This window comes from Macrobrachium rosenbergii, chromosome 41 (genome assembly GCF_040412425.1).
Source record: "Macrobrachium rosenbergii isolate ZJJX-2024 chromosome 41, ASM4041242v1, whole genome shotgun sequence".
NCBI classification, from domain to species: Eukaryota; Metazoa; Arthropoda; class Malacostraca; order Decapoda; family Palaemonidae; genus Macrobrachium; species Macrobrachium rosenbergii.
Window position 1 is genome coordinate 84700720 of NC_089781.1, and position 9379 is coordinate 84710098.

Here is a 9379-nt window from a genome sequence, read left to right on the forward strand (position 1 = left end):
GTTAGAGGCCATGATTAAACAAACACAGAATTCTACAAAACTAAAAAGAAAGCAATCATATTAATAGGTCGTTCATGAATGCATCTGAAAAGCATTTGCCAATGGTTGGTAGTAAATGACGTGACTTGGAAAAATCAACAAAAGAGACTGAAAAAATATTAAAGAATTCTCCATAATTTTATGGTGACATGAATTTGCAAAAATTTTGATACAGAAGAAATATATTATATATACCTGTAAGAAATACTCAATAGAAATATAATTTCCAATGCATCTAACTACAGGTTTGAAAGTATAACAAACCACAAAAGACCAACAAAGAAGTCAACTGAAACATCCTGCATGGCACATCATATAACCTATTGAATACAATCACTGAATTTCATCATTTTGTGCATTATGTGGCCTGTCAAGGCAAAAATTGCACATTCAAGATAATTTATATTCTATATTCTCCATGGAGAAACCTTCATCTTTCATACAGACTCTCTCCTTATGAAGGAGGTTTAGTCCTCAAGGAACGAGACTGGGACTATTCTGAGAGAATCAGAACAGGAGGTTAAGATCTTTTGACATGTGCCAAATAGTCTGTGCTAAAAGTGGGAGGCTGGCAGGACTGTCCATCACCAAAAAGTGTCAGCTTCTAAGTCAAGTGTATAAGCAGGGAAGGTTGACTCCAATAACCTCCTATACAGCCTAGCATCAGATGTAAATGGCTAATATGTTCTTGGTAATCCTGTCTCTCCCAAAAAGAGAACGGAGAAGCAATGTCAGTATTCAACCAGAGATGAATGATAACACTTTACACCTGGTGCACATCTACATCTGAGGGCCACTTGTCAAAAAGAGGACAAAGAACACATTATAAAAGCTGAGTCTTTGGACAGGTGCTCAGGTGTGTAGCTCACCTGTATCCTCTAGACTACCACAAATACTGGTTGGGTTGTGTACATTTAGAAAATGTATGAAAGATGGAGGGACCAGGCATCCAATGTGTGTCTCTGCCAACTTATGCCCAACTCTGAACTTTATGCAAAATACAAACTTGTCTGAAAGGAGAAGGAAAGCTACACAACAGCTTGAGCAACACCACAAGTCCCAAAAACAGAGACCAGGGACCTACAGATGTCTTCTAGTAAAAATGAGGAAGGAAGCAGTAAGTAAAGTTCCTAACCTTAACCTACACTTAAGTCCTACCTGAACAGAGTTAGATCCAACTGAATGGAATCAAATTCTCCTTCACTAATAAGACCCATTGAAACCTCTCAAGGGAAACAGAGCTAGATATGGAAGTGCCAAATTGGCCTTTCAACAGGCCAGTGCCTCAGCAAAGATGTGGCAAGCACTAAGACCTGACAGAAGCAACAGGCAGTTGCATCAGCATAAAGTCCCAGTAGTTCTCTGTGTTTTTTCCAAAAATAAAATCAGGGTGGAACACTCCCCATGAAAAATGCAAATGAACCATACTCATACCTTACCAAGAAGGGCTGAGGGAGTGGTAGATGTCACCATAGGAAGGGTAACCTAAAGGAACTTTTGACAAATCATCTCACTAAAGTTGAGCAGCAGTAGCCATGTGGAAGATTACCAAAAGATAACTCAAGTATAATCTAAATACCGTCGGGCTTGGATGTCTCCAAACCCTTCATTATTATGTCTGGAAGTAAATTATCCTGAAGGCTAGATGGAGTCATATGAACTGGCACCGACTTCTCAAAGATACTTGACTGGCAAGACAGCACTGTCATGGAAAAGCCTTTACCATGCAGGGCAACATCAAGATCGCTCCATCTCCATCTATAGCCCATCCAAAACCAACAATTGCCATACTCCCACAGCCCTACAATGGGAGAAGGGAAGAGGGCTTACTGGTAAGGAGGAAAGTTAAGTGTAACAGGAAACAAGAAAGGGTCACTAGAATGGGGAGAGGTCATGGCAATGCTGTAGCAGTGCCCTCTGTGTCTGAGAATCTTAGGAACATTACCAGATGAGGAGCTTGTTACCAAGCTTAAACAGCCGGAAAGCTTTCACTGAAAGCATATCCACATAAAAGACAATACAGCAGTTTGAATCCTTGCAGAAGCAAAGTATTGCTTATGAAGCTTGTACACAAGAAACTAAATAATGCCCTGTAGATTACATTTTCAGTCCTAATATTTCTGTTTTTCATACCACTGGTTTACTGTCTCTGAGCCACCGGGAACTGACTCATCCGTCAGCTTGACCAATTGTACGTCATTCCGATTACAGTTTTTGAAGCAATATAATTCTAATATCGTTTGAAGATACCATTTAAGATTCCAAACCTTGTATAATCATCTATGAGGGATGGGGATGGGGAATCAACATTAGGACGTGGTGGCTCAAAGGATCAAAATGCTTTTTATTGAGGAGGCTCAGAATGTTCTCTACCCTGTATTTCGTTTCCTGACAAAGCTGCTTTTCCTAATGAACTTCTTGGTAATTATACAAAAAAGCTCCACGGGACATCATGTTTAAGTACCAGCCCCTCAGGGATAAATGCAAGAACATAAACAAAAGTTGGTTAGTTTCTCAAATTATCTTGGTAGATTTTTCAAATTATCTAACTTGCATTGCATTATATACACCCTTTTCTAAATTGTTAAGGCAAAAAATTTCATTAATAAATGAGATCCCCACGCAAAGCTCTTCCGTAGAGAAGTACCTCCTGCTTTTCCAACTAGAGTTGTAGCTTGGCTCCCAATAATAGCAAGAGGAATTTGTCACTGAAAAGGCTCACTGACTGCTTGCTATTTATATCCTGCATTTTATATCGGGTTTTCTTGTGACAATAAAACAATTTAACCCCTTAAGTCAGAAAGATCTCTGTGAGGATCTTTGTGGCCTTGTCAAGGTATTTTCATAGGGGTCCCTCTATTTTGAACTATGGTGTTTTAATGAAATTTTTGGGAAACCATTCACATAGCTTGAATGAACCATACACAGCTAATCACAAAGTTATCAAGCCTTAGCTCTGCAAGGTCCTTGAACGGCTGGTTGTCCAAAAATTATTAGAAAATCCATATTTATCCTGTTTTTAAATTCCAGGCATTATTGTCATTACTTTAGTTGAATTTCTCTCACTAAGTACTAGTTAAACTGAATGACCCATACATAACTAATCAGGTTATCAGGCTTAACTCTGTGAGGACTCTGAAAGGCTGGTTGTCCAAAAAATTATCAAAAAACCATATTTCATCAGTTTTTAAAATCCCTGGTGCTGCTGCCATTGCTTGAGCTGCCAACTTATTTTTCTCACTAAGTATAGGTATAACAAAGTTGATTTGGCAAGTCTAAGGAAGAGCGCCACACAGAGATATTGTTTATTAATTAAATTTTATGTTGGAACAATATAGGAAATGGTATATATAATACAGTACAGGTGAGATAATTGAAAATTTTAGTGAAATAATGTGAGAAATATACCATCTTTTGCTTCTGTTTTCAAGAATCAAAGTTTTGCAGGACACCATGTTAAATACCAGCCCTTCTGGCCTTAACTTAAAAACATAAACAAAGGATGGTAAATTTCTCAAGCTATCTCACCTGTACTGCATCATATAAGCCCATTTCTACATCGGTCAGTCAAGAAATTTAATTAATAAACAATATCTTAATGCAGAGCTCTTCCTTATAAATGCCACTGATTTTTCTGGATGATGCACCCAGCCTAAGCTACCAATTATTTGTGACAATAGGCCTAGCCTAGGTGAAGACATGTGGCCAGTAAATATTATTATTATTATTATTATTATTATTCAGTAAATGAAACCTATTCATATGGTACAAGCCCACAAGGGCCACTGACTTGAAATTCAAGCTTCCAAAGATTATGGTGTTCATTACGAAGAAGTAAGAGAAAGTAAAGGGAAATACAGAAAAAAAGAGATACCACTTATCAAAAAAGAAAAAAATAATTAATAAATAGATAAATAGATAATGTGTCAAAATGCCAGAAGAATAGAATTAGGGAGGAAATGCATTGTGTTTTTGCTTGAACTTCTAAAGTTCCAATTGCAAGACATCCTCTGGGAGGCTGTTCCACAGTATGGCGGTGTGAGGAATTGAAGGTCGTCTGAAACTGACCAAATAATGTGGAAGTTCAGTACTGGAAACAGATAATGCCCTAATTTAAAACAAAACCCTAATTAACCTTACATCATTTTTGGGCCAACATGGCTGCTGGCACTAGGCTGACCTCTCCCTTGGACTTCCTACTGGGCTGAGCTACCCTAAACATGTTCTAGCCTGAGGAAAGTTGACTAGGCTCTGCATGCATTAGCTTAAGTTCCTGCATAAACAGGACAACCTGTGGGTAAGCTGAGGCTTCATTTGAGGCCTCCAACGAACTAAGCCTATTCCCACAATCTTATAAATGTATACTTAAGAAATTTTATAAGATAAAGAACCTGTTTGAGATCATTTCACAATCTAAAACATACGCTTAGTCATAACCTAAAGGCATCTAATTGGCATATGAATAATTACTTGGGTCTAAAGGTAACCAGCCAGAATTTCACCAACATTAGTCCTAAGCATTAATCTAACAATGAGCGTGATATAAAATCGTGATTATAGCCTAAAGGGTAGGCAAAACATAACATGCACTGCCATTTTAGGTTAATGTATAAAGGGCTTCTAGGTTACAGGGTATGCGAAGCATAACATGCACTGCCAAGTCAGGCTAACGTACACAGGGCTTCGAGGTTACGGGGTATGCGAGGCATAACATGCAAAGGCATACACAGGGCTTCGAGGTTACAGGGTATGCGAAGCAAAACATGCACTACCAAGTTAGGCTAACGTATACAGGGCTTCGAGGTAACGGGGTATGCGAGGCATAACATGCAAAGCATACACAGGGCTTCGAGGTTATAGGGTATGCGAAGCATAACATGCAGTTAGGCTAACGTAGGCCTATATACGCCTTTAAGAGAATGAACACCTACCTTATACACGCTGGGAGAGAAATCGTCTTTTAAGACAACCTTTGACTGACAACGCCTGATTTCTTTTTCTTTCACTGAACTATGTAAAGATTATTGACAAACACTGGACGAAATTATGGCCGACAAGGAAAACATTCGAACATTCGAGTTCGCACTAACAAACGCTGAATTTCGGGCTTCTTCGGAAACGTTTCCGTATAATATCAGAGTTCTTATAATTTTAAGTGAATTACTAACGGAAGAACGACCAATGGCTAACGAATTATTTAATAAAAATGTCAGAAAAACTCAATACAAAACACATTTCAGTTAAAGAAAACGGATTCAGTCGCTTGTGAATGCAGGAGTAACATTATTATTTTCAAAATTTTAGCCATAGTACTCTTCTTCTTACTACTTACTGCAGGTAGTAAGTGTTTTTAATTATCATATCTTTACAAATTATCAAATAAAAATGTCAAAAGGCGCAATACAAAACGCATTCTGGTTAAAGAAAACGGAATCGGTCACTTGTGAATGAAGGAGTAACAATATTATTTTCAAATTTTTGCCCTAGTACTCTTCTTCTTACTACTTGCTGCAGGTAATAAATGTTTTTCAATTACCATTTCTTTTAAAAGATATATTTGAACGGTAATTTCTAGAAAAAATTGTATATATGTAAGTATCTCATTGTATTATTTGTAACTTTGGTATATTGCTGATCATTTACTCTTAACACGTTGACAGCTCACTTCTTCAAGTCTCCAAGTTGTTCACGGTGCCATGAGATCGTATATCTTGCTACCAATCCACTGACTTAGTTAAACCCGAGTTTTAGTATAATTCAAATTAACTAAGGCTGTTTCGTTGATGCTTACGAAAAAGAATAAATTTCAGTTTTTAACAAAGCAAATTAAATTACTTTTACTGCATCTCCACATGATGTTATTGATTCATTTTCATTTTCCCTCTCTTTCCTGGAAGAAGATGCGCAGAATATTAAGAAATCCGTCTAAGAGTATGTGATTCTGCATCCTCTTAAAACATAACTGGTATGTTTTAGCGGAAACGTTTTATTATATTTTCTTTGCTATGAAACTGACAGCTTAACATATCTTCAACTTGCCGCCAGTTTGTTCTTGTCATAACAATATCTAAGATACGTCACTGTTGCCAGAGGTCAGGGAACTTTTATTGAATGAGAGAGATGCCACTAGTCTCTCAGCCAAGAGAGCCGTGAGTACAAGTTATTTGGGAGGATATTCTGTTACTATTCTTACTGAAGTTGTTGTTTAGCACACATTCTTCAAGATCAAGCCAAAATAGAATTTCTGTATTGGAAAAGTGAAAATATAGAGAAAATAAAGATAAAACAGTTAAAATAAACCAACAAGCCAATACATGCACACGTATGTATAAAACAATACGAGTACGGAAAAACTATGGCAATGATATATGTTTAATGTCTATATTTTAAAATGTGAGTTTAAGCATTTTTAACTAATAAATGTTTATCATTAATGTTTTATTTCCTGTCTTCTTTGGTCGCATTTGCTTTTGAAGTAGCATAATCAAGGCAATGTTTCAAGAACCGCATGGGGTGAACATTCAAATGTCTTAAACATCTTGATTCTCCGTTTTAGTGTGAAAATTCAGGGGAGAGAGAGAGAGAGAGAGAGAGAGAGAGAGAGAGAGAGAGAGAGAGAGAGAGAGAGAGAGAGAGAGAGAGAGAGAGAGAGAGAGAAAGAGTCTGGGTGGGGTATATTACCTGTAGATTGGCTATGATCCCTAGGGCGGGTAGGGGATTACCTTGTTGAGGCATTTCATCATCATTCGTAATAGTTTTTGAAAGGAATGCCTGTGTTTCAGAGAGAGAGAGAGAGAGAGAGAGAGAGAGAGAGAGAGAGAGAGAGAGAGAGAGAGAGAGAGAGATATTTTTTCTTTTATTTCACTTGCAGTTTGCCTCGGCTGAAGGAACCTAAACATTTTTGTTGCAGTTATTGAAACCAATGATGTTACATAATGATTACAAATCAGTATCGGACTTTGAAACTTAAAAAAACACACAAATTGGAGGAAAGATATATTCAAAAGCACCGTGTAGTTTCGGAGCATCATGCTCCTTCTCCAGTATGTCTCCAGAGTCAAGAGGAGCATGACGCTCCGAAACTGTATGTGGTTTCGAATATATTTGCTCTCCAATTGTGTGTGTGTGTGTGTGTGTGTTTTTTTTTTTTTAGTTTCACTTATGTTACAATAGACTTTGGCATTTTATACCTGTCTTCGGGTCGTTGGAATGATCGGTGGCATTGCTACTTTGCCCTTACACGCAGATTATCCATATATCTGCCTAATTTATGTTCAGATATGTGTACTGGCTGCTTTGTAAAGGTTAAGATGCATCGACGGAGAGAGTTCCACATTTTATTGGCAGTGAAAGCAAATAATGATGCAAAAGCAATTTTATAAAATTGGTTGGGACAGTGAGCATATTGCGCTCCACTAGCTGTTACCTGAAACGATCGATAAGAAAGGAAATTACGTAACCAAACTTCTGTAGGGCCACGTATTCGCCTTTGTTTGAACTTAGTGCATGTTATACTGATCTAATTCGTCGACAGCATTATCGAAATCTAGATTCAGGGCGTGAATTTCACTAAGTGACTCTAGGATTCTGATTATCAACTCTGGGTAATTAGCAATTATATCATAGATCTACCGCTCTGGTTAGTTGAGAGATCACTAAATGTGTGACGATTCCTTTCTGTATAGTTTTCTCGAAGATCTGAAGATTGTGGGATGTCAAAGATATAGGTCGATAAGATTCGGGAGGTAGCCTTTACTGTTGGGCTTTTGTGTTGGACAAGTAACAGAGCGTTTGAAAGTTCATACAATGACACTATTTGTTAAGGACTTTTGTCATAGGATGTAGAAGATTTATTCAGTTCTTGTAGGCATAATTACGGTAACGTTACTTTGTATTATCTCTTTTGCGAAAATCGTTTCTTTTACTTTAGTTGAATCATCTCTCTTTTGACTTGGATCCCAGGAGTGAATATAAGTGACCAAATCACTCTCAGCGGCCCATGGTATTTCCCATTTTTTTAATGTTTGCGTGAATGACAAAAAAATCTAGATTTTGTTTTCCTCGGCTTGGTTTTCGGATTCCAGTGAGTGTACTATTTTTAATAGTACTAGTCTCCATTAATTCAGCAGTTTTACGGGATACCCCAGAGCAAGAACCCGTGCCCAAACAGATTTCAGTAGCGATGCTAAAGGCACGGTGTTAGTTCGGTGGTGTTGGCCTTCGAAAAGTCTGATTTATTTTCTCATAAATTTGTTTAATTAAATCCTAACCCTTTTCCCCTAATAAACATACAAACAGCAGAGAAGTTTTTTAGATGTAATGTTCTTACACAAAATGATAAATCAGAACCTAGAGAAGCATCATTACCCATACACTCAGCATAAAGGAAATAGGCAAGCAATTTTTCCAGTCCTATAGACCAATTTTTGACTAGTCATTTCTGTCGGAAATTATTGATACAATGGTTGCACCACTAGCTCGCCTGGGCTCTAGACTAAAAATGCTTTACAAGAAAATCATTTATCTTTTAAATAAAATCATTCCCGTGAAGCATCATTGTTTAATTACCTTCCTGAAATATATGGATAATGTTAATACTGAATGGCAAAATTAATATTACTAGACCCAAGTACAGGTTTTGAAACAACAGTTAACGAACTAAAGATTAAGTGTTTAAAACTGATAGGAACTGACTATGATGCAGTGTCATTTTCTACACCGAACTGTCATGGTCTACGATAAAAATGGAGGTTTGTGTATGGTTCTTGTAAATTATCCACAGTTCTTCCGGGGTTTGGATAGGATTATGATCCAAAAAATGGACTATAATGAAGGACATAGATAACTGGATAAAAAGTAAAGACCAAAACTCAGTGACGAACTTACTGTACTTTAAGATAGTAACAGGTAACCCAAACAGACCAGGCATTAAAGTCATCAAAATAAGTCGTAGAAGAATAAATAGTGAAGACAGTGAAGATCTCAGGAGTGCTAATATGATGACATATAAATGTGGCAGATCAAATATTCAGCGTTATGTCATGAAAATAGAGCATCATCATCTAGTAAAAAGATTTGCTCAGAGGTAGATATGTCATCCCAAGACTAAACAGTTTCACTTGTCCCTATAACGCCTCCCAGGCTATTTACAGACTGAGTATCAAATACGTGTTTAACGCACAGTTCATCACGATAAAGAATGAAAGGCCCCCACAGGAAAATTACGCTATCGAAAGGTTCATTATACAAACGGTTATAAACCGTGTTTGATGGAGACAAAATGCAACAAAGAAATTGGAAAATGGATCTTTGAAAATAAGACACAAGCAAGTGTAAAGGG